Source organism: Cololabis saira, chromosome 16 (assembly GCF_033807715.1).
Source record: "Cololabis saira isolate AMF1-May2022 chromosome 16, fColSai1.1, whole genome shotgun sequence".
NCBI classification, from domain to species: Eukaryota; Metazoa; Chordata; class Actinopteri; order Beloniformes; family Belonidae; genus Cololabis; species Cololabis saira.
The window spans coordinates 29,951,679-29,976,678 of record NC_084602.1 but is presented as its reverse complement, the minus strand read 5'-3'; the positions used below and the strand labels follow the sequence as shown (position 1 = coordinate 29,976,678).

The 25,000-nt window shown below is 40.5% G+C and overlaps 1 protein-coding gene across 1 annotated transcript in view; it reads right to left on the bottom strand.

Moving 5' to 3' along the window:
• The window catches only part of LOC133462933 (apoptosis-stimulating of p53 protein 1-like), a 39,006-nt gene extending 28,109 nt beyond the window's left edge, over window positions 1–10,897 (bottom strand). Inside the window, exon 1 of the mRNA XM_061744467.1 lies at window positions 10,797–10,897. The gene's annotated coding sequence lies outside the window, so the exon portion shown is untranslated. The remainder of the gene's footprint in view (window positions 1–10,796) is intronic.
• Between the last annotated feature and the right edge of the window lie 14,103 nt (window positions 10,898–25,000).

Genomic DNA, 25,000 nt, shown 5'->3' with positions numbered 1-25,000 from the left:
ACACCAAAAGATACGGTGCAAAACAGGGCCAGGACTTTCTCTGCAGCTGCCTTTTCACGCAAGCACTTCACAATAGTGATAACCCAATTCAGTCATAATGATAAAATAAAATAATATTTAGAAACAATTAAGGACAAAATCCAGGTTTTTTTTTCAATGAATAATAAACACTTCAAATAAAAAATAAAAATAGGATTTTCTGTGTATTATTTCATAAAGGCTTCAAAGGTTTAAGATTTATTTCCAGGTAGCTGTCAGGATAAACTCGGGAAAACTGGATCAAATATTGAGGACATTTGCAGTCTCGCACTCATCTATCCCAGGGTAGCAAGTTCACGTTTCAGGGTTGTAAATGCATGTGTGAAAAGGGTTTTACATAAGACCGTATTGATTTTTTTTTTACCACAACATTTGACCAGAGATGTTTCAAATCAGCTACAGTGATTCGACTTCCCATCAATTTTGTGTCTCAAAATAAATCTCCACATATCTCACTGAGAATATAGTACCATACCTTAGGGAGGACTTAATAAAAAAACTATAACAACCTCCAGACGGTTTTAAGGTTATGGCACTGCTCGAATATGAAATCAGCAAAAACAAATGCAAAGTACCGGTCACTTAATAACTCTGGAAGAGGAAGCTCCAAGTCTGGCAGCATTAGGGCTATGATGAATTTAAGTATAAGTGATAAATCACACTGACAACTCTGCGATGGACGCCATCATTGCCTTCAGTCTGACTTATGTGCTTCTTAAAAACAATGCTGACATGACATTTTCTAATATAATGCACAGCCCATAATGTTTCAAACAATGATATTATGCCCAGTTACCACATGTCATTATCTCCCAGATGCCATGTGGGATGCTGCACATCCTCCTGGTAATGTGCATTTAAACAGTCTGCAGATACAAGACAATCTTTTGATAATGCACCCCTGTTTATTGCTATCATCTCACAGGATGCAGGTCATACTGGTATTACTGGGACATGACTCATCAACCAAATCAAATCAACCAAAACTATCGAGGGATATTGATGTGCAGCATGATATTATGACACCTTAAGTGTTCGGTTGACACAAGTCTTGGTCGAATTATCCATTTTACTCAGGTTCTTGAAGACTTTCAGTCTGATCCAGTCTCTTCAATAAAATGCATTGGCAGGGCCATCGGGTAGGCCCAGTACTGGAGTTGAGGGGGGATGAGGGGGGACGGCATCCCCCCTGAAATAAAAACGGTCAAAATCATCCCCACTGTAAAACTGCCATCCCCCCTTTCCATCCCTTATGTTATTTCATTAATTAATGTGGTTTTACTGCTATTTCAACATTTAGAGTCATCACCAGAAAAATAATTTATTTGACAATTTTCACCTGTTTCAAGTCAATTTTCCCTTGAAATAAGTAGGAAAATCTGCAAATGGGACAATATTTATTTTCTCATTACAAGCAATAAAATCTTGTTCCACTGGCAGATTTTTTTTTACTTATTTTAAGTGAAAATCTACTTGAAACAGGTGAAAATTGTTGTTTTTTCCAGTGATGAGTCTTGTTTTAAGTGTAATGAGATTTTTTTACTAAAATGAGACATTTTAACTAGAAATAAGACAAATATTCTTGTTAAGATTTTGAGTTTTTGCAGTGATCCATTTTACTTATCCTGTGAAGGACAGAGTCATATTGATAAGTTCAGAAAACTGTTTTTTATTGTTGTGTTTGATGTATTTGATGTAAGCCCAGTGGATATTTAAAGCTTACAGAAGGCTGCATTTAACTGCTGCTATGTCATTCCTGTAGTATTTCTGCAGGTGTTTTGGTCACTGCTATTATTTATAATATATTATATTATTTGTAATCAGCACAAATTATCTGTCCCCATATGATAAAATCCACCATCCCCCCTGATTTTTTTTTACAACTCGAGTACTGGGTAGGCCACATACCCTGGGTATGTGAAAAAAATACAGGCTCACCGTGGCTTTACAAATTAATTACCAGGTGCAAACTTCTCAGCACCTGGATTGGTTAAAAAAAAAAAACTCAACGGGTAAGAAACCTCACTGAAAACAGTGGAGACCAATACACCCTGTTAAAAACAGCCTGTTTTTGTCTTTTTTGTGGGGGTACATCATAGCGCCACGCAGAGAAGAACGCTCAGCACTCACACTAACGCCCACAAAATGACCCATCATGCATGTGCTTGGACTGTGGGAGGAAGCTGGAATACTTGGAGTAAACCCACGCAGGCATGGCGAGGACAAAAATCACAGAAATTCAAGCTCAGTCTCAAAGCAGGACTCTTTACAGTGAGGCAACACAGTGAGCCACCCTACCGAGGTGCTGCATGCATGATTTCCATATCTATTCTATTTTGCAGGAACCTGCAATGCATGCAATTAGTTTTCTGGCTTTATGAGGCACGTTTAAAAGGAGTCCTGAAAAAGCCCTTTTTGAGGCTTTTTCAGGACTCCTTTTAAACGTGCCTCATAAAGCCAGAAAACTAATTGCATGCATTGCAGGTTCCTGCAAAATCAAATGAGCTGATGATGTTTTTAAAAGGCAAACTCAATATGCAACACTTCATATATTATAAAAAAAACTGAGCAGTTTCGCTGACTTAGTTTAAAAATCCTCATGATCCAGGCTGTCGTGGTTACACCGAGGCTCAGTAATAATTGCATGTATTAAGAACTTAATTAACAGGATTTTCCAGACATCTACAAGCTTCTACTGGTATTTCTCTTTTCTCTGCAATTCTTTTACAGATGACATGCATCTCCCAGCCACTGAAAAGTTATTCATCCACCAGATACTCTCTCTAAACATGGGCTCTGCTCATGCTGTAAACATGCTGGACGACAAGCATCAAACAGCTGCCGCGAGCCCCCCGGCTGACACGACATGCCGTCCCCGCCGGCGTCCCGCTGTGCTGTATTTACCTGCAGGCTGTCCCATGTGATCCTGCAGGAGCGGACTTTAATTTTGCTGCATTGCCCTTCAACAGTAAATTCCTGCACCAAATCCACCTCATTCCACTCCATCCTTGCAGCCTCCCGGAGACACGCTGGACCTTTACGAGCTCCGAGTGAAAGAAGCTGCCGGAGGATCGGAGGAGAGATGCTTATAGAGGAGGAAGCCGGAGCGATCCTTATCACAACTTTCCCTCTCTCGCCCGCCTGCTGATCTGCTGAGATTTACGACACTCGCTCTCCGTCTCTCCCTCACTTGCCCATCCCACACTCCCTCACGCTCTTCTCCGGTTCTCACACAAACTGTCATTTATTGGTGTGTGCTATTATGACGTGTGAAGAGGGAATGAAGACCACTAATGGGACCCCTGCATTCAAAGAATACAGCAAACAGTCACCTAAACCTGCAAATGAGTGCAAAAAAAGAGGAGGAAAGTGATCATATTGATGATATATTGATTTCCTCCACCTTACTAGATTCTCTTTTGCTATTTTCCCCTTCTAATACCTTTCCATCTCTTGTTTCTCCATCCATCTCCACCTCTTTCTTCACACCTTTATCTCCGCAACTCCATCCCTCATTCTACTTTTCTCCATCTTTCCTGATAGTCATCTATCTGTACAGCAGCACTCATTCATCTCTCTTTCCCTCAGTTCGTGTCATTCCTCTGCAGCTGGCTTTTTGCTGCAGCGACATCCCCCCTTCTCTCCCTCTCTCCCCCCCACACCCTCACACCTCCCTTTTTCTTTCTACCACTTTCTCTCAGAAGGGAAATCACTGCACCACAGCCTGTTGGGGCTCTGACTGCGTTCAATTAACCTCTGCCTGGCGCTTCACGATGTGTGTTCGCTGCAAGACGAGATGCCGGCTGATTTTTACAGCCGGCAGATCACGCCACAACATTTTAGCCGGAACCGGCCGGTGGGGCTCACGTATGCCTGCTCGTATGCACACACAGAGTTCAGAGTTGACTCCTGCTGCGTCACATTTTCACCCTCCCTCTCATCCTTTTTCTCTCCGTCTTCTCTCTGCGATACTCACAAACACAAACACACACACACTGACACAGTAGCCATGTGACTAAACTGCTGCGTCACGCATTTCTTTCATACAGACAAATGCTCCTCCAGACTGTGTCTTGCTCGTGTGGAGGGCTGTGTGTGTGTGAGTGTGTGTGCGTGTGTGTGTGGGTTCGGAGGGACTATGCTGACTAGAACCCATAAGTTATATTGATGCATTTTAATTTGTAGAGCAGAACAATGAATGCCAGTCAGTGTCAGCAGTTGGCCGAGGCTGTTTCAGCACATTAGTTTTAAAACAACCTCAAGTTTTATGGGGAAATTAAGTTATTTGAGCCAAACATACAGTAGTACATAAACTATAGAAAACAAGTACATAAAAACTCATTTGGACCTTGGATGTATATACTCCCTTCACTGATTTAATTAATAAAAGTTATGTTATGAGAAGCCCCTTCTCTCATGAACTTAAGCCAAAGTGCAATTTGAACAATCAGCTCTTCTGCAGAAATACCATCACTGAGTCTGTTCTGAAGACAATTTGAGCGGCCGCCCTAACAGAGAACTGATGACTGAAACATCAAAAATTCATGATTCTGCAGCAACGGCCATGGATATAAAAGCTTCTCTTTATCATGCAAGCTTTTGAGTTTAATCTAAAGTTGTCTGAGATACTTGGTGACGCTTTATTCAGCAGTAATTGTGATGGCGACAGGAGAACAGTATATCTATGCAACTACCCTCATTTTTTAAACAGCTGCCAAGTATACAACAACTTCCTCAGGTCAAAGGTTCATCAAAGTGGCATCCCCAAACACAAATCACGAGCCAGTGTGATTGTTAAAAGCATGGAAAACATGTGATATAATCTACTGTATCTCATAAAACTGTCACTGATAATGCTCATTCAGTCCTTAATTCTTTTTTAGGGATATATTATACCATTTTTATAAGCTTTAATGTTCAAAAAACACATATTGAGTGTGATCTCGTTCATGACTGCTGCACCTTTGACCGTTTTATTTTTTGAACTCCTGTGTCTTTAAGGCCGTCCTCCAGGTCTAAATCTGCTCTGATTAGTGTGCTGACTGGTCCAAATGGGAGGCAGGCCCTTTGTTACAGATATACCCAAGCAGCCACTTGGCTGGCATTCTGCAGATATGCAGGGCTTGTGACTGTTTTTTCTAATTAGTTGTTTGTGTCCTTTTATAGTTCTCCTCCTGGCTAGCAGGAAACAGGGCCTGGGCCTGACTAGTGTCTACTGCTGGTTGGATCATCTGCATCATTCTGCCGTCTGAAATACTCCAAAATCCTCCCCATATATTGGTGTCTGGGTTGCGCCCTCCTCCTCCAAAGTTATTATTGTTTTGTTTTTTTAAGGAGTCGGTTATAGCAATCCTACGGAAGAGTATTAGGGCCAGGCAGGAGAAAAATAAAAATAATATTTTAGAGGAGGAAGATTTTTCTTTTCATTATGCACTTCGAGAAAAAAGTCGAAATGTCAAGAAAAAAGTTGAAATTTTGAGAATAATGTTGAAGTACAATTTCGAGAAAAAAGTTGAAATGTGAAGAATACTGGTGAAGTACTATTTCGACTTTATTCACGAAATCTCGACTTTATTCTTGAAATTGTATTTCAATATTAATCTCGAAATTTCGACTTTATTCACGAAATTTCGACTTTTTTCTCGACATTTCGACTGTTTTATATCTTATAGATTTTATAGATTTAAGATTTATAGTTTTAAATCTTTTTTAAAATCGCTGCATTGGCTCCCCGTGCACTTCAGGATCGATTTTAAGGTTCTTTTACTGGTTTTTAAGTGTCTTAATGGTCTTGGGCCTTCTTATTTGTCTGCACTACTTTTACCCTATCGACCCTCGCGGACCCTGAGGTCCTCCGGTGCTGGCCTTTTAACCATACCAAAAGTTAGAACCAGGACACACGGGGAGGCGGCATTCAGTTTTTATGGTCCCCGATTGTGGAACAGCCTCCCGGAGAACCTCAGGGCCGCAGAGACTGTTGATGTTTTTAAAAAGAGGCTCAAGACCCATCTCTTTAATCAGTGTTTTAACTGACTCATTTAACTCTTTTAAATGTCTTATGCTCACCCTTATTTTTATTGGATCTTACTGCTCTGTTTTATACTTAGTTTATCCTTTTTTATCATATTTTATTTTTGTTTAATCTCATGTTTTATCTAAATATTTTAGTCGTTATTTATGGTCTATTTTATACATTCTACTGTCTTATTCTTTTAGTTTTTAATGTCTTGCTTTCTAGACATACTTTTGGGATTTTATGTTATGTTATACTCTTTTAAACTCTTTTTGTGTATTTTATCCTGCTTTCTTGCAGCTTTTAGCTCCAGTGTTTCCTCATGGGGAGCCTCCATGCTGGGAGTGACTCTGGCCTGCAGGGGGTCGTCCTGGGGGTGGTTCTGGCCTGGATGGTTGTGGAGCTCTGCACCACGGCTTCACCGCTGTGGTGTGGACTCCTCTATCCGTCCAGGCCGGGATGGTCTCTGTGGGCCCCCCCCCCCCCTTGTAGCTGCGGGCTATGGGACCTCCTGGCGTGGACGGCTCCCTGTTACCGTTTCCTCACCTGGATCCTCTGTGCCTAGCCATGTCTGCACCATGTGTCTGTGTGTGTGTGTCTGTGTGTATAACCTAGGTGAATTGTAGTGTGCTTGTGTCTGCGGGGAGGGGGGAGGGGGGCAGGGCATTAATACGTTTTATGTTTATTTGTTTTATGTTAAGCACTTTGTGTTGCATTATGTGTATGAGAAGTGCTATATAAATAAAGTTTGATTTGATTTGATTTGAGAAGAAAAACCTAAACTACAGTGAAGTAACTTAAAATGGCCCAGGATGAATGTTTGCTGTGCTTTTTAGGCTTTGACCTTTCACGTACACATAAAAACAACAAAAAACACACGCACACAAAAGAGGAAAACGTCAAAAAGTATAAACTCTTACAAAAAAGGTGCAGCCCCCACTCATCTTCTTACAAATTCACCCTTCCTACAGTTCAGTTTCGACGGCAGATCCCCTCCGTCAGATCTTGAAACCTTGACAGTTTCATGTTTTCCAACTGCAAGCTGCTCTCTCACGTTGCCACCGCTGCAATCATGGGTATAATCTGAAGCACATGGCATGGAGATATCTGACCTCTGCGCTGGGTTGTATTAAATTTCCCTTCAGTTCTTAAAGTAATGCATTCGCACACATTGTTTTGATCATAGGTCTCTTTAATAAAACCCGTCCCGTAGCCATCTGCAGTGCGCCTCCAGTGAAAATATTCCACCTAATCTACAATAACAGCCCTCAGACATTCCTGAAGCCATGGCTGGACCAAAGGGGAAAAGTCTGTTATCAGAAGGCTCCAGTAACCAACATCCACACAGCAGGGTGGCCTGACGCCTGGAAGCATCATCTTCTAACGGGCAGATCAAATCTTTGAACCTCACCACACACACAGCTCGTCCAGCAGCCGGTGAGAGCGCTGGGTGTGTGTGTGGGCGAAGTCATGGACAGCGTGCTATACAAAAACATCTCAGCATTAGAGATGGGCGGTATGGACTAAAAAATGTATCACGATAATCTCTGGCATTTATCCCCATAACGATAAAAATGACGATTAAAAAAAAATACCAATTCAACTCCATCTTTGTAACTAAATCTATTTCGCTCTCAGATCCACCATGTTTGTTACACAAAAACGTATCAACGGGAATTTATCCTTCTTTCTGTCTTTCTTTCTTTCTTTCTTTCTTTCTTTCTTTCTTTCTTTCTTTCTTTCTTTCTTTCTTTCTTTCTTTCTTTCTTTCTTTCTTTCTTTTTGCCTCATTTCTTTCTTTCTTTCTTTCTTTCTGGCTCATTTCTTTCTTTCTTTCTTTCTTTTTGCCTCATTTCTTTCTTTCTTTCTTTCTTTCTTTCTTTCTTTCTTTCTTTCTTTCTTTCTTTTTGCCTCATTTCTTTCTTTCTTTTTGCCTCATTTCTTTCTTTCTTTCTTTTTGCCTCATTTCTTTCTTTCTTTCTTTTTGCCTCATTTCTTTCTTTCTTTCTTTTGCCTCATTTCTTTCTTTCTTTCTTTTGCCTCATTTCTTTCTTTCTTTCCTTCTTTCTTTCTTTTTGCCTCATTTCTTTCTTTCTTTCTTTCTTTTTGCTTCATTTCTTTCTTTCTTTCTTTCAGGCTCATTTCCTTCCTTCCTTCCTTCCTTCCTTCCTTCCTTCCTTCCTTCCTTCCTTCCTTCCTTCCTTCCTTCCTTCCTTCCTTCCTTCCTTCCTTCCTTCCTTCCTTCCTTCCTTCCTTCTGTGTCAATTTAACACAAAACCATAAATCAGCTTTACACAAAAACTTCATCAACGGGTATTTATCGTTTTTACCGCGAGATGAGAAATTTTTATCGTGGGGAACTTTTTTGACGGTTTATCGTGAACGGTAAAATATCGCCCATTCCTACTAAGCATTGAGTATTCCTTATTCTCAGTGTTATTTATAAATCGTTGCCAGGACTAACTTGGGTCACATGAAGTGTTTGAAGTCCCTGGTCCCATAATATCATATTTACAGCTGAGATATTTCAAGCGATGACATACAGTGAAAACATTCATCATAATCTACATCAACACAAACCCTGACATATGTGTTTTCTCAAGAGCTCACCAGACACACCTGACTTCTGCATTTATCCCTCAGCGGTGCTCTCACATGCAGCTGGACGTTAGATCAACAAATTCTGTGTCTTAATTCGGAGTGTGTGATCATGGCGTTGGTGTTTCTGAGGTTTGGGGTGAGCTTTAATAAAGGGTGTGTCGGGGAGGAGGAGTACGCTGTCTGCTAGCTGGTGGTAGCATCACTCAGCAGCTCAGGTTGCCAGCTCTTCTATATTCAGTAGGTTTCCCATGTAGAAGGAGAGCAGCTCATGTGTACGGGGACGTTGGGAGGTGGGGGCTGCTCTAGGCTCATCTGGTTCTTATAAATATTCCCCTACTCACTGTAGGAAATGCCAATGACCTGGATATTTACAGGACAAAATGTCAACATTAGCATCATTTCATTCATGAAAATACAGGACTGTCTCAGAAAATTAGAATATTGTGATAAAGTCCTTTATTTTCTGTAATGCAAAAATGTCATACATTCTGGATTCATTAAAAATCTACTGAAATATTGCAAGCCTTTTATTATTTTAATATTGCTGATCATGGTTTACAGCTTAAGAAAACTCAAATATCCTATCTCAAAAAATTAGAATATTCTGGGAATCTTAATCTTAAACTGTAAACCATAATCAGCAATATTAAAATAATAAAAGGCTTGCAGTATTTCAGTTGATTTGTAATGAATCCAGACATTTTTGTTTTTTTAATTGCATTACAGAAAATAAAGGACTTTATCACAATATTCTAATTTTCTGAGACAGTCCTGTATGTTTATCCGTCAGAAATATGACCACAGAAGCTGCACCTTTTCTCTTTTGTATGCATTAGAAATATTATCTTAAACTTTTATACCTCGATCAGCCAGAACAACTGAAGTGAATACATACCTGCAACAGACCCATTGATAGGTCCCCCATCCTTAGTTGCTAACTCGGACAATCTATGGGCACAGTTCACAGTTTCACAACGAGGACTGACTGTGAAAACCCTCTTCCAAGATGTTTTACACAAATTGTGGACACAAAGGGACCACCTTTCATTTCAGGGGCTTTCAAATGGAGCCACGCAGGGATGAGGACCAAAGCTTAAAACAGACCTGGTTGGTAATAGAATGAATTTGGAGGTGAGGATTTGCAGAGAGCAATCTGGAGAGACTGTGGTTAAAGTATTTCACAATCTTTAGTGGTTTTAATGTGAAGGAGTGGGGGATATGCAAACGTTAGCACCAAAGTCTCGAGGATAATGACTGTCTGAGTTCAAATAAAACATTTATTTTAATATTTCGCTCAAAACTTAAATGATCATTAGGCTGATGATGCAGAGTTTGGGTGAAGGTGTGGTTAAAAATAGTACAAATAATCTTTAAATGTTGTTTTTTGAGCTGCTGAATGACACATTGTGGTTTTCTGTTTAGTGAGACTAACTTAACCCGAACTGAAGTAAGATATGAATTACTGTAATTAGAGAAAACTAAATCTAGAAGTTCAGCACACTAAAGTAATCTTTGACTCCGTCACACATGCAGCTGTCATCACATTCAACTTGACATCATTCTGTGGCAAGACACGGCATCTGGTGTGTGTTTGTGTGTGTGTGTGTCTGAGTAAGCAAGTGAGCGCTTCTGGATTTGATTACACGGTGCCAAGAGTCACACCCTGCCGGGGACTAACGCACCCACGTACATAGACAAAATAACACTCCAACTCAGAGACACATGGCCAAAACAGCCACACCCTGCCTGCACATAGCATCACGTCCTGCAGGGATGTAGGCCACGCTGTGCTCTGACTCTGTGACACACACACCCACATAAACACACGAGCACACCCCTCACACACAGATGGATTCCAAGCCAATTCGTATAGTTAGCAACACAAACAAACTAAGAGTATATTTGAAAAGTTTAAGAAGCCAAGAAAGTAACACATTTACAGTCACATGTCAAAGTTGCCCCCACTATGTCTCTTCTTTGCAGCTTCTCTTTTAATCTACTATTTATGATAAGATGAAGGGAGAAGACAGAAAACGTCTAACGTTAAGCAAAATGCACATTTTGTTGAGATGAAAACACACAAGTATCACACATACGCCGCTAGCCACGTGGAGGAGGAAGAAGCCCGTTTTCCAAAACTCACCCCCACACTGCTGTCTCGCCGCAAACTTTTAAGCGTCGTTGCTTCAAACGGGATGAAAAGGGTGGACGGCAAAGACTGACGGAGACCTGAAGACGCGTGTGAAGGAGTGAGTAAAGTGAGAGGAAAAGGAGAAGAAGGAGGAGCAGTTCGGCTAGATCACAATCCTCTTAGCCCGGTTATGTCATGGGACCGAGCTAATCCTACCTTCACTGACTGACCAACACACACACACACACACACACACACACACACACACACACACACACGCACACACACACACTCGGTGACTGACAGGACCAACACAGATCTGCACACACGTACACAGAAACACAGAAACACAGGAGGAGACGGGCTAACCGAAGGCCTAACGGAGAGATTCAAAGCAAACGTCTGGTCTGGGGTGAACGTGGTTGAAAATAGCAGGTAGTCACAAACAAAAACAGAGCAGGTCACTTACTCTATTTTACCATATGACTCATTGCCTTGTGAGCAAGATAACAAGATGAATGCAGCAAAACAAACGGCGGTTAAAGCGAGCAGGGATGAATCAGGACTCTTTCTCTCTGAAAGAATATTCTTTAAAACAGATACGCAGTAATTCTGGTATATCTACAGCGCCTTTACCGTGTTTGTGTGTGTATTCATACGTCTCAATGGCAGAACAGTATAATCATTACTACCACTAATCCCAGGATTAATCTGCTAGACTACACACACAGACCAATACATACGTAGACTAAAGCAGAGGCATGCTGTCCTGTAAATAGAGCACACACTCATACTTATAGATTTATTGAGCTATTTTTAGGGTTTAATCTGTATAACGTAAAAGGAATAATTGGGTAGATATAAAGACCCAAATGCCAGGGACTGTAGATGCTGCAAACCTTTACTTTTAAAGGCTGGAAAAAGGGAGCGTTTCAACATGTTGCTGAAAGATCCCTGTGAAACCGCCTGGCTCCGACCAAATACAACCAACTCCACCTGCCAGCTCGTCTGAAGCTCATTAATTAGCCCTCCATAGATCTCATTTGTTTCATCCTCACTAAAACCGAAGTGCACTTTGAAAACAAAGAGGTTTACCTCCGTGGTTCAGTGCTGGGATGTTCCAAACCCCAACGCCCCTCCCTACATCTGCCTCTCTTTCCAGACTTTGTTAGGGAAACAGAGACACAACAGGACTGGAGAACTTTTATAAAAGACCACAACACTACGGAGAGTGTCACAAAGTTTCAGAAGAAGAAACACATACATCACGGTGAGGTTTTGTCACCTGGCCAACTGGGGAGCGTCTAATCAGAATCTTCCATTTCTACACGATCGTGTCTGTAAATTATAATTAACCCTTGTGCTGTCTTCGGGTCAAGGAAGGAGGAAGGGAAGAATGGAGGAAAGAAGGAAGGAAGGGAGGAAAGAAGGAAGGAAGGAAGGAAGGAAGGAAGGAAGGAAGGAAGAAGAGAAGGAAGGAAGGGAGAAAAGAGGAAGGAAAGAAGGAAGGAAAGAAGGAAGGGAGAAAAGAAGGATGGGAGAATAGAAGGAAGGAAGGAAAGAAGGGAGGAAGGAAAACAAGAAGGAAGGAAGGAAGGAAGGAAGGAAGGAAGGAAGGAAGGAAGGAAGGAAGGAAGGAAGGAAGGAAGGAAGGAAGGAAGGAAGGAAGGAAGGAAGGAAGGAAGGAAGGAAGGAAGGAAGGAAGGAAGGAAGGAAGGAAGGAAGGAAGGAAGGAAGGAAGGAAAGAAGGAAGGAATGGAGAAAAGAAGGAAGGAAGGAAGGAAGGAAGGAAGGAAGGAAGGAAGGAAGGAAGGAAGGAAGGAAGGAAGGAAGGAAGGAAAAAAAGAAGGATGGGAGAATAGAAGGAAGGAAGGAAATAAGGGAGGAAAGAAGGAAGGAAGGAAAGAAGGGAGGAAAGGAGGAAGGAAGGAAGGAAGCGAGGAAAGAAGGAAGGAAGGAAGGAAGGAAAGAAGGAAAGAATGAAGGAAGGGAGAAAAGAAGGAAGGGAGGAAGGAAGGAAGGAAGGAAGGAAGGAAGGAAGGAAGGAAGGAAGGAAGGAAGGAAGGAAGGAAGGAAGGAAGGAAGGAAGGAAGGAAGGAAGGAAAGAAGGAAGGAAGGGAAAAAAGAAGGATGGGAGAATAGAAGGAAGGAAGGAAAGAAGGAAGGAAAGGAGGAAGGAAGGAAGGAAGGAAGGAAGGAAGGAAGGAAGGAAGGAAGGAAGGAAGGAAGGAAGGAAGGAAGGAAGGAAGGAAGGAAGGAAGGAAGGAAGGAAGGAAGGAAGGAAGGAAGGGAGGGAGAAAACAAGGAAAGAAGGAAGGGAGGAAAGAAGGAAGGAACGAACGAACTAGGAAGGGAGGAAGGAAGGCAGGGAGAAAACAAGGAAAGAAGGAAGGAAGGGAGAAAAGAGGAAGGGAAGAAGGAAGGGAGGAAGGAAAGAAGGAAGGAAGGGAGAAAAGAGGAAGGGAAGAAGGAAGGAGAGAGCAGGAGGAAAGGAGAATTAGGTCATTTTGACCCGAAGACAGTACAAGGGTTAAACACAAAGTTTGCTTATCCTGTGTGAATCAAAACATGGATGTCAGAGTGTAGTTGAATGACTGGAGGTCCCGAGGTAATACTAATGCGGCGCAAACAGGGCATAACACAGTAAATATGTGCAGTATGTGTGTCTTTTTTGTACCTACCTTGTCATTAGCACTTTCTGCTGCATCTGTGGTCGAGTTCTGCTCCGGCTGAGGACTTCCTGCATATCAATCAACAATAAAAACACTTGTGAGCAGGCATTTCAAATAGTTTATTAACATGGATCTTAGCCTTGTGACCTTCAGACATGTAGCTGACACACGCACGCGCACGCACACACACACACGCAGGAAGAGGAATTGTAATCTGTTATTTACAAAAAATTCAACCTTGAATTTTAAAATTGTGCTCCTCTGTAACCAAACTAAACAAATCCTAATCTATGTTTTCCAGACATTTCCTGCTGCTTATCCTGGAAATCCATAGGAATGTCCTGATGCCACTTTAATCTAGTCGGTGCTGATGTTGACCTCTGCACTCTGTGTATCAAGCCATTAATAAGTACTGATCCAATACCAGTGTAAACTGTATTCGTTTGTTTTGTTGTTTATTTTAACAAAAAGAGCGGCCACAAATATGTCAAATTGAAAAGGCATTTATGTTTTGGTATTTGAACACATCAGAGGTCTAAATGCCCGCCATAAAGCTGATGGACTGCACTTCTTTTGGCTTACATGAACTATGGTCCATCAGTCTCGTAACATCTGAAAAGAGAAGTCTAATAATGTTGCCTGTGTTGTTTTTATCAACGTTCGTTCCATCTCTGGAAACCGCAGCCTTACATGATCAGCATGCTGCATTTTTTCTTTTGGTGAGGTTTTTTAGAAAATAATAACACCATTTTGTAAACATAACGCATGTGCTGTATAGCTAGCTCAGTCAGACAACTCACTGCTTCTCCGCCGGGCTACTCAAAACAGGACGTTTCAGGGCAGTATTGTTTGACTTCCTGTGCTAGCTTTTACAGCAACAAAGAATTTGAATTCTGTCTATAAAAAGGAACAGATGTAAATACTCACTGCTATTGATACTCTTACTTTCAGCCATATTGGTGAGTATTTCTGGTGTTGAGTATCGGAACAACTCTACAGCCTAAGCAGAGATCTCCAGATCTCATGCCAGCCATCTTCTTGAGCTCTACCAGAGGACACGGAAGAGTTTCCGGGCCAGTCAAGCGACAGAGTCACTCCTCTGAGCCCTGGGTCTACTCCGCAACTGTACTACAATAGGACATGTACAAAACTCATCATCCTTAGGCATCCTGACCTAAACCACCTCAACTGGCTCAACTGAGGGACAGGAACAGTGGACCTACTCTGAAGTCTGAGCTCTTCACTCTCTCAACTAGATCCTTTAGAGAAAGTTAACTTGGACAGCTTGTATTCGCAAGCTCGTTCTTTCTGTCACAACCCACAGTTCATGACCATTGGTGAGGGTTTTGATGTAGGTTGACATGTAAATTAAAACATGTATTTGTCAGCTCAGCTCTCTTGTCACCATGACGCTGGTACAGCATCTTCACACCTTTAAATACCGCCTCATGTCAATCGCCCACTCCATTATACCCAGTACTCGAGATGAGGGGGGATGAGATGGGGTGCCATGCCCCATTTCCATCCCTTCTGTCATTCCAACAATGAATGTGGTTTTACTGCTATTTCAACATTTAGAGTCATCACCAGAAAAATAACACCAGAAAAATAACTTATTTGACAATTTTCACCTGTTTCAAGTAAATTTTCACTTGAAATAAGTAGGAAAATCTGCCAGTGGGACAAGATTTATCTTCTTATTACAAGCAAAAAAATCTTGTTCCACTGGCAGATTTTTCTACTTATTTTAAGTGAAAATCTACTTGAAACAGGTGAAAATTGTTGTTTTTTCCAGTGATGAGTCTTGTTTTAAGTGTAATAAGATTTCTTTACTAAAATGAGACATTTTAACTAGAAATAAGACAAATATTCTTGTTAAGATTTTGAGTTTTTGCAGTGATCCATGTTACTTATCCTGTGAAGGACAGAGGCATATTGATAAGTTCAGAAAACTGTTTTTATTGTTGTGTTTTGATGTATTTGATGTAAGCCCAGTGGATATTTAAAGCTTACAGAAGGCTGCATTTAACTGCTGCTATGTCATTCCTGCAGTATTTCTGCAGGTGTTTTGGTCACTGCTATTATTTGTAATATATTATGTTATTTGTAATCAGCACAAATTATCTGTCCCCATATGATAAAATCCACCATCCCCCCTGATTGTTTTTTTTACAACTCGAGTATTGGTTATACCTCCAGTCACAAACAAAATCTATAGATTATCTGACTCCTCGACATAAGCTAATTCTCAACCTAGAGTGAGAAATCCATCCTTTTCAGACTTGGAGGTGCTACTTCATATCCTGGCTGCTTCACATTTACATGCAGGCTTTGTAGGCCTTTGCTTGATAGAGGCAGCAGGACCCCTGAAATGGAAACCCTCCACTCCCTTGCGTTGCCTGGAAAATGTGGCCATAAAAGTTCTGAACACCCTCTAAAAAATGGGTGTGACTTACTGCCGGTAATGTGACTCAAGCTCTCACTCAGGTCGTACAGGGACCAAATATCCTGCAGCAAAGGGTCTGGTGTTACACACTAACACACCAGCTGCTGCAGGAGACCATGAGGTAAATCCTCATACACCTTCTCCTTCATAGAAAACACATGAATATTACATATTGTAATATAGTTTGGGCAAATACTTTTCCTACAACTCTTCACAACATTCTGGTCCTACAGAAATGTTTTGTTAGGATTGCAACTCGATCAGAGTCACACGCTTCATCTACTCCTTTATTTCACAAACTCCAGATTCTTACTATTTATCATATCAATATTTTTCAGATATGTGTTTTTATTTATAAGCTAAATTCAAGTGAAGGGAATATTCCTGGACAGTTCAAACCTTACTTTAAATTAAATTCACAGGTTCATTCTTATTCAACTCGACAATCCTCAGATCTTCATCCTCCTAAATTTCTCACTTGCAGAGGTCAATTTTCGGTGAGATTTAGGGGCACTAAATTGTGGAATGATTTTTCCCACTTGGCAAAGAGCTCTTCCTCTTTGAAATGTTACAAAAGACGTTTGAAGGACCACTTGACTGCTGTTTTGTAACTGTTTTCTCAATGTAATGTTGTACATGTATCCATGTTCTTTTTGTTTGTTTTTTTGTGTTTCACTCATAGTGACATGTACCGTCTTATTTGCTCAGGAGTCAATATAAGTAATATAAGTTGTAAAAACAATATCCCATGCACACTCAAACACACTTATTTTTTTGTCTTTATTTTTTATTATTTATATATTGCATTATTAGTTTGCCATTACTTTTGTTTAGTTATACTTTTTGTTTTTGTATGTTAATCTTGTGTTCTTTATAACACATGGAATTTTAATATCTTCGGTGGAGGCTTCAAATAAACCCATTGGGTTTTTTGCCTCTTCCTGCACCTATAGTATTTATATTTGATATTTCCTGTATATTTTTAAAACTGTGCAAAACAATAAACTAAACTAATAAACTAAACTAAGTAAACTTGTGAGGATAAGGAGCATGTTTAGAGCTCCAGAGAGACATGTATGATAACTTAAGGTGGGTTTTGATCAGCTGGTCACCTCTGGTCCATCCTCATGACACTAGAGGACCCTCAGTCTGAGGATGGAATAGAGCAGAACACATTCATTCTCTGAGAGAAAAAGGATGTAGAAAGTGACCACAAGCACTGTTGATAAGCCACAGAAGGGGCATGATGTAAAGTTAGCCCAGGTAGAGGAATACATTTAGTTATTATGATGTGCTGGTCCATGGAAAGCAACTCACTGCTTTCAGGACCTTTTGGTGATATTTAGTGTGCAGCCAAACACAGCTGAGGTTCCAGGACAGTTTGGCAGCTGTTGCATGAACTGGCTTGTCCCTTAAAACTGCAGATGATGTTGCTCTTTGTGGAACCGCATCTACTGACAGTTCGAGCACAAACCTGAACTACATGAGCAGGAGGATCAGGGGAGGCAACACGTTTTTTCCCTTTTAGTGCAAGTGGCCAAATGCTCATTTCATCTTACTCCAGATCTTACAAGGTGTTCTTAAATTTATTATAGAGATCCAGACACACGAAGTGAGACTCAGTGGAAAATCTGTTCACTGTCTGCACAACATTTCATTCAAATGAGAAAAAAGGTTATTTAGGTATAGTAGAGATTAAGGTTTAACAGGTACAATAAACCCTTCTAATAAAGCAAGAAAACTTTAAAGATGTATGACTCAACCAAATAAAAAAGAAAAAATGGCTCCATGATTCATTCATTACTGAGGATCCACTTCACAGTGCCCGCACATACAATGATAATGTGATTTTAATGAATGATAATTACATTTTTAATGACTGAAGCTTTTACAGGAAACACACCAGCAGGGGGTGAGGTTTCCCACCCCTGCAGTGCAACACCATCACAGATCTGGTACTAACGGGCACAGATATTACACAGCCACTCATTCATAGCTCTTCAAAGTTTTTAACAGAGCAAAGCAAGTCTTTTATCAGTGGCGGTGCCACAAAGGTATTCTTCGCAGTACTGAGTTATTCAAAGAGCTTTTTTAGTAGAATACCGTCCGACACGTCTGTCCTTGCCTCCTCCCCCGCCCCGTTATGTAACTCTAATCATCTTATCTGGCTAATGACCGACTGAGTCACCACCCTAACGTCTACCCCTCGTGAACTATTGGCACCGGGTCGCCGTGTTTCCCACATTTCATTTCATTTTTTCATTTTATTCTTTATTTCATTCAAAAAAACAAAACAATTTAATACAAACAAAAATACAAATGTTCCTAACTTATGAATGAAAAGGGAGCAGAAAGAAGAAGAATCTTATCTGATCTGCCCCTTTCAGAAATAACATAAATTAATAATAATAAAAAAAACAAAAAAAAAAACTAAGTGAATAAAAACAACTAAAATAAAATTAAAATAACATTAAATAAAATTACCACCGCCTACGGGTATGTCAATCAAACTCAACATTTTTCGTTATATTTCCTTAACATACAGGTTTTAATTGTTCTTTTGAATGTAATGTTTGATTTGGATTCTTTGTTTTCTTTATTCAGATTGTTCCATAAATTGATTCCTTTCACAGAAACACAACGTTCCATCAATTTTGTCCTGCATCTTGGTTTTATAAAAATCTCTGTTCCTTTTAAGTTATACTTGCTTTTTCTTTTTTCAAATCTTTTCTGAATGTTGATTGGTAATGTTTCTTTATGAGCTTTAAACATAATTTGCAGAATACTATAGTCTACTAGTTCATGAAATTTCAACAAATTTAACTGAAGGAATAATGGATTTGTTGGATCTCTATATTGTTTTCTACTAATTATCCTTATGGCTCTTTTTTGCAGAATGAAAATTGATTGAATATATGTTTTACAGTCATTTCCCCAAACTTCAACACAGTAGGTCAGATATGGAACAATCAGAGTGTTATATAAAATTTAAAACCGTTCCCCGGGCCACAACCGAAAATGTGTTTGTTTAACTTTTCAGTAAAATCTAAATTAAACAAATGTGCACGTGTGTGTTTGTTTTTGCGCTACCTTCAGGCCAGGGGGCGCAGTGTCGGAGGTAGAAGCGGACCTCGGGCCTCCGGGCTCCCCACTGCTGAAGGAGATCCAACAATAACAGCTCCTGCGGGAGAACTCGCTCTGAGAAAAGATGCAGGGGGAAAAAAACATACCGGTAATTGTTGAAAAGTAACATCACATTAATGGGCGTGTGAGCAGAAGCCAGGAAAAGATGAGAAGAACATAATTAGAGAGGTATTTATTTAGTTAATTATGTACATCTCATTACACTTTATTGAACAGGACGTTTCCAAGTTCCTGCTCACAAATACACCGTTTCATGTCACTGCACTCTCTCTGCAAAAGTTAGCAGCATAATCGGACACATGGACACTGATTTTGCACTGAAGTAAACATTTACGAAATTACAAAAATTGAATAACATTTTCAAATAAACTCAATTTGTAAGACTGATGAGTAATATTAAATTAACTTTCTGGAGTAGCAGGGACAGTCAGCAGTGGTTGCGCTGCGTCCCTCGTGAGAAAGTGCAGCCTTGTTCAGGTCAAATTCATTGATGCTGGATAAAAAGTTTCAGATGAAGTGTTTTATAATGTCCTGTATTACTCCACTGTGTTCACTCATTCATTTTCCATGTTTCAAGGTTGTGGCACAGGAACAGATCACCAGTCCGTCACAAGGCCATGCAGAGACAAACAACCTGACAACAGTAAATGCAGACTGTAGCTGGATTGATGCACGTGTGTAGCCAGGTGTATTTAATGACTACATGTGATGAATTACTAATAAAATGACCTGTAAAAATGCAAATGAAGCAGCCTCCGTATTCTCTGTCTGAGGCTCTTCTGCTGAAGGAAACAGAGAGGCGTGGCGGGGGCATGTCAGGAGGAGGAGTCACACCTGACACAACTTCTCTTGATGGTTATTTAAGGCCACGTTTACACATAGCGTATTTACAAAAACGGATATTTTCCCCTCTACGTTTTCAAAAAATATCCTTGTTTACACAGACCCGCATGAAAACGCTGTTACGTCATGCCAGCCAATCAGAATCCTGGAAAAAACATCAACAAATGACACGTGTGACTTCCAGTTAAGGCTGATTTATGGTTCCTCGCGTTACACCAACGCAGAGCCTACGGCGTAGGTTACGCGGCACACCGTACGGCGCACATCGCCGCGTTACCCACCAAGACGGAACGAGAGTCTTTCGTTTGGATTTAAAAATGGGAAAATAAAAGAAAATATTGACGGTGGCCAAACAAATTGTAAACACAGGTCGCACTCATGACGCTGCTGGTGACGTTTCTGTCGCATAATGTGACCGTAAATCTCAGTTTTCCTCCGTTTTCTCTGTTTAGACGCAAACGTGAAAACAGAGTTTTTGAAAATCTCCACTTTGGCCGGAGTTTTCAGAAATTATCGTTTTTGGGGGCTTTGAGCTCCGTTTTCGTGTAAACGAACGGCCAAAACGCATGAAAACGCCTCCGTTTTTGCTCCGTGTAAACGGGACCTAAGATACTGTTCTCTATTCTTCTCCCCAGTCAGCAGATATATATCGTTTGGAGACATTCGGGGTTTATTAGGGCCCGAGCACTGAAAGTGCGAGGACCCTATTGTATCTGTGATGTTTCATTATTATTATTATTATTATTATTATTATTATTCTCGCCGTAAATGAATTGCCTTTTTGGAGGCCTTAAAATGCTCAAAAACTCACCAAATTTTGCACACGCTTCCAGAGTCGCGTAAAATTACGTATTTTATGGGCGACAGGCATGGGTCCACAAGAATGGGCTCTATAGCGCCACCTATTTTATGTTTTTCTACGAGCCCCATAATATGGTTTGACTTACAGCAATGACCTTTATGTGTCTATTATATCAGACAAAGCTCTACAAAAAAGTCTCTTGGACCCATGCTCTAAGTTACACAGGAAATCCGGCAATTTTGAACAGAAAATGTCATTTTTCATGAATTCTGATCATTTCCAGGCCTCGTACTTTAACGAACTCCTCCTAGAGATTTTATCAGATTGGCTCACAACTTGGTTTGTACAATCTAGACACATGGCCGACGCTAAATTGCGAAGCTTTTAAGTTTTTAGCAGAGGGCTTGACCGTAGTGATTCGGCGAAGTTTGAGGTCATTTTTAAGCCTCGCCATCAAACATCAATTGGCTGTAATTCAGCAATACATTATTTGATGTGGTTGAAAACGTATGTGCATGATTGTAGGCTGAGCCTGAAGACATCTATGGTGGAATATTCAGGATCGGTTGTAGCGCCACCTGTTGGCACCAGGAATTGTCATGTCTTCTAGTATGCATCTGTGCTCAAAGCGAGATCAGTTTAATGATCTCAAAGTTGGTCAGATAATAGGTAAGACATTGACGATGACTGACAGAGAAAACTGTACGGTTCTTATCGAAGGGCGTCGCCGTTAGTGGTAGTCAAATTTCTGTGTCTCGCCATGAACATAAAAGTTGTTGTAACTTAAACATACTTGGTCCAAATTGACCCAAAATCAATACATATAATCAGGCTTCCATTCTGAACAAGTGGATATGACAATCTTGGATTGAAATCCATAGCGCCACCTTTTGGTCAGGTATACATTTTTCATCAAATTATGTGCTGTCATTGCTGTTTCATTCATCCAATCACAATGAAATCGACACATATTATTGTCATAAGCGTCCTTATTAACTGTGTTGAGTATCGTGGTCATAACTTGAAGGGAACTGCCATTTTGAATGAACTCTGAATTTTTTGGTAAAATAATAATTTAAAATCATAGGCTTGGTCTTAAGACAATAAAATGTCAGATTTAGATACATTTCGACATGACTAAAAAATCATACGCTGGTACATATCGCTTTTGAAGAACTTTGTAACTCTCTTTTTCCAAAAATGTATTCATATACAATTAAATCATATTTTTGTCATGCCATGTCAATTAACTTCGTAAACTTCGTAAAAATATTGTTTACTGTGATGTGAAAATATATTTTTGGCATTAAGGTGCGTAAAAACGCACGATTGGTAATGAATATTTATTTAAATCCATTGGATTTAAAGCAAGCTGGCTCCTGCAGCGGAGCGGAGGCCGAGGGGGGAGGGAGGAGGGGGGGGAGCGGGGGGACGTTGCGTGCGCACCGTATTGACGTGTCCTCACAACGACATGAATCCTCCAGTGTTTTCACACGAGTCCAACCTAATCTGTAAGTATTTTTTTATTGTGTGCATAATTGTAGAGTCGTCTTAAGACATCTATGGTGAAATATTCCTGTGGAATAGTTTTCACCGATGTATTTCGGCGGCGCATGTCTGTAATGCAGCTCGCTTTTTACCATGTCTTTCATGTCTCTGTCTTCTACCGAGACAGAGACCACTTAAATAAAACCACACTGATTTTGAGTCAAACCCGTCTTTTTAAATTCAATTTTTATACAGAAAATAACTACAGTGCATGTATTACACCTTATTTCACAGCAGCTTTGCAATTTTATTATATTATTATCGGCTTTCAGCGAGATCTGGTCGCACCCGCGCAGCGCCGCGGAGGAGGTGCATTCAGGGACCGGTCGGAATTCTAAAAAGCCGATTATCCTCCTGGTGCGTTCAGGGACAACTGGAATTTACTGTATTTGGCGAGAATTTACCGTTGCTTCATTTGCTTAAAAATATTTAAAAGGTGACCTATTATCGGGCATTTAATGTATATTTTAAACAGGCATTGAATGTCTTAAAAACAAGCTTTTGAAGGTTTTTTCTACATAAATGAGAAATTCAGCTTCTGGGCCATGTCTTTATTTTTTACCGTTTCTAACCTTGTCTATGAGGGATTCTGAGGGGAGGGGGGGCTATGTTAATGAGGCTCTGTGCTGATTGGCTGCCTGAATGACGTGTAGCAGGGGAGCTTTAAGCCTGAATCACAATTGTGGGTCAATGATGTATAAGGCCTTTGAGAGGCCTATTTTTAAAATACTTAAAATAAAGATGTATTTGGCCATTTTCCAAACATTTGGAATGTAGTGTGCATATATGTGAAAACTTAAAACAAAGGTATTTTAGTGTTTTTAAACCTACATTAATAGGGCAACGACCTTAAAAAAGTAATTGGGGGCGACCGTTATTTATCTCAAAATTAATAGATTTCCTAACAAAATGTATATTTTTAATAAGTATCAGTAATTAAATTAACTTTTCAAGAAAGATAGACTCATGTGTCCTTTCATTTTTGAAAACCATTTTGAAATACATTTTATCTATAATGGAAGTGTCACCCTCATAAAGCCATTTATGCATACTATACCAATGATTTATATTTGAACCAAAACTCATAGACATTAAATTTTGAATTTGCGGATTTCCTAAGTTCTATAGTAAACCATGGTTTGTTAAGGTTTTCAGAGCTTCCTTTATCGGTACACACCTGTATCATAGCACAACTTAAAGAAAAGTCTCCTGGCGCCATGGCCGAAACCCAACAGGAAGTCGGCCAGTTTTGAATTAATCATGTAATTTTGGCGCAATTTATGCCATTCCTTCAGCCGCTTCTTCGCCAGAACCGTAACGTGCACCCAGGTGTGTTATACATCAAAATGTGCGTCTCCATCCTGCAATAACGTGCATAACTTTTCTCAGTCAAAAGCGTTAACCGTGGCGATGATAGACGCCAAAAAGCGCGCCCCCCAATTCATCTGATTGGTCCATACAGATAAAACTTCGTGCCCTCAAGTCCCACAATACGCTTGACGTACATGCCACAAAAAATCGGTACACACCTGTATCATGTCGCAACTTAAAGGAAAGTCTCTTGGCGCCATGGCCGAAACCGAACAGGAAGTCAGCCATTTTGAACATTTTGAATTAATCGTGTAATTTTGGCGCAATTTATGCCATTTCTTCGGTCATTAATTCAGCCCGAACCGTAACGTGCACCCAGGTGTGTTATACATCAAAACGTGCGTCTCCATCCTCCGACACCCACGCATTACTTTTCTCTTTTCAAAAAGCGTTACCGTGCGACGCTAGACGGCAAAAAGCGCGCCCACCCTTCATCTGATTGGTTCAGACAGAAAAAACTTTGCGCCTCAAGCCCCATAATACGGTTTGACGTACATGAACGAAATTGGTACACACACCTGTATCATGTCGCAACTTAAAGAAAAGCCAGGCCTGTCGATACATTTGATATTTCATGGTTTGCATTAATGGGCGTTGCCTAACGACTCAACAGCGCCCACTAGAATACCTTTCTCTCCCATAACTTTTGAAAGGTTTGACATAAAGAGTCGTGGGTGTGTCATCGGACTCGGTATTGAGTCCTTGACCATAATTGGCGAAAATTAGCCCCGCCCCTTCTTCTGATTGGTTGTCCCGATTTTCTGCTATAACTTTTGAATGGTTTGACATAGAGAGTCGTGGGTGGTGTCATCAGATTCTGTATGGAGTCCTTGACCTTCATTGGCCTGAATTAGCCCCGCCCCTTCTTCTGATTGGTTGTCCCTTTTTTCTGCTATAACTTTTGAATGGTTTGACATAGGAAGTCGTGGGTGGTGTCATTTCTGATATGCTTATGGGGGCGGTGGCCGTGAGTGCGAGGGCCCGTTCATCGCTGCTTGCAGCTTTAATTTTAAGTATTATTTGTACTTTTTCACACATGGCACATTCTTACATGCGTGGACTCCCCACAATAGATTTGGACTGAAAGACTCACCGTGTGTGTGGTCTTTCTTGTTCGATCTGGCTGAGTTTGTTAACATAACAGCAGAGTGGTACTGTATTTTCCGCACTATAAGGCGCACTGCACTATAAGGCGCACCTTCAATGAATGACGTATTTTAAAACCTTTTCCATATATGAGGAGCACCGCATATAGGCGCTACAGTAGAGGCTGGGGTTACGTTATGCATCCATTAGACGGTGCTGCGATAAAGGGAATGTCCAACAAAACAGTCAGATAGGTCAGTCAAACTTTATTAATAGATTACAAATCAGCTTTCTGACAACTCCA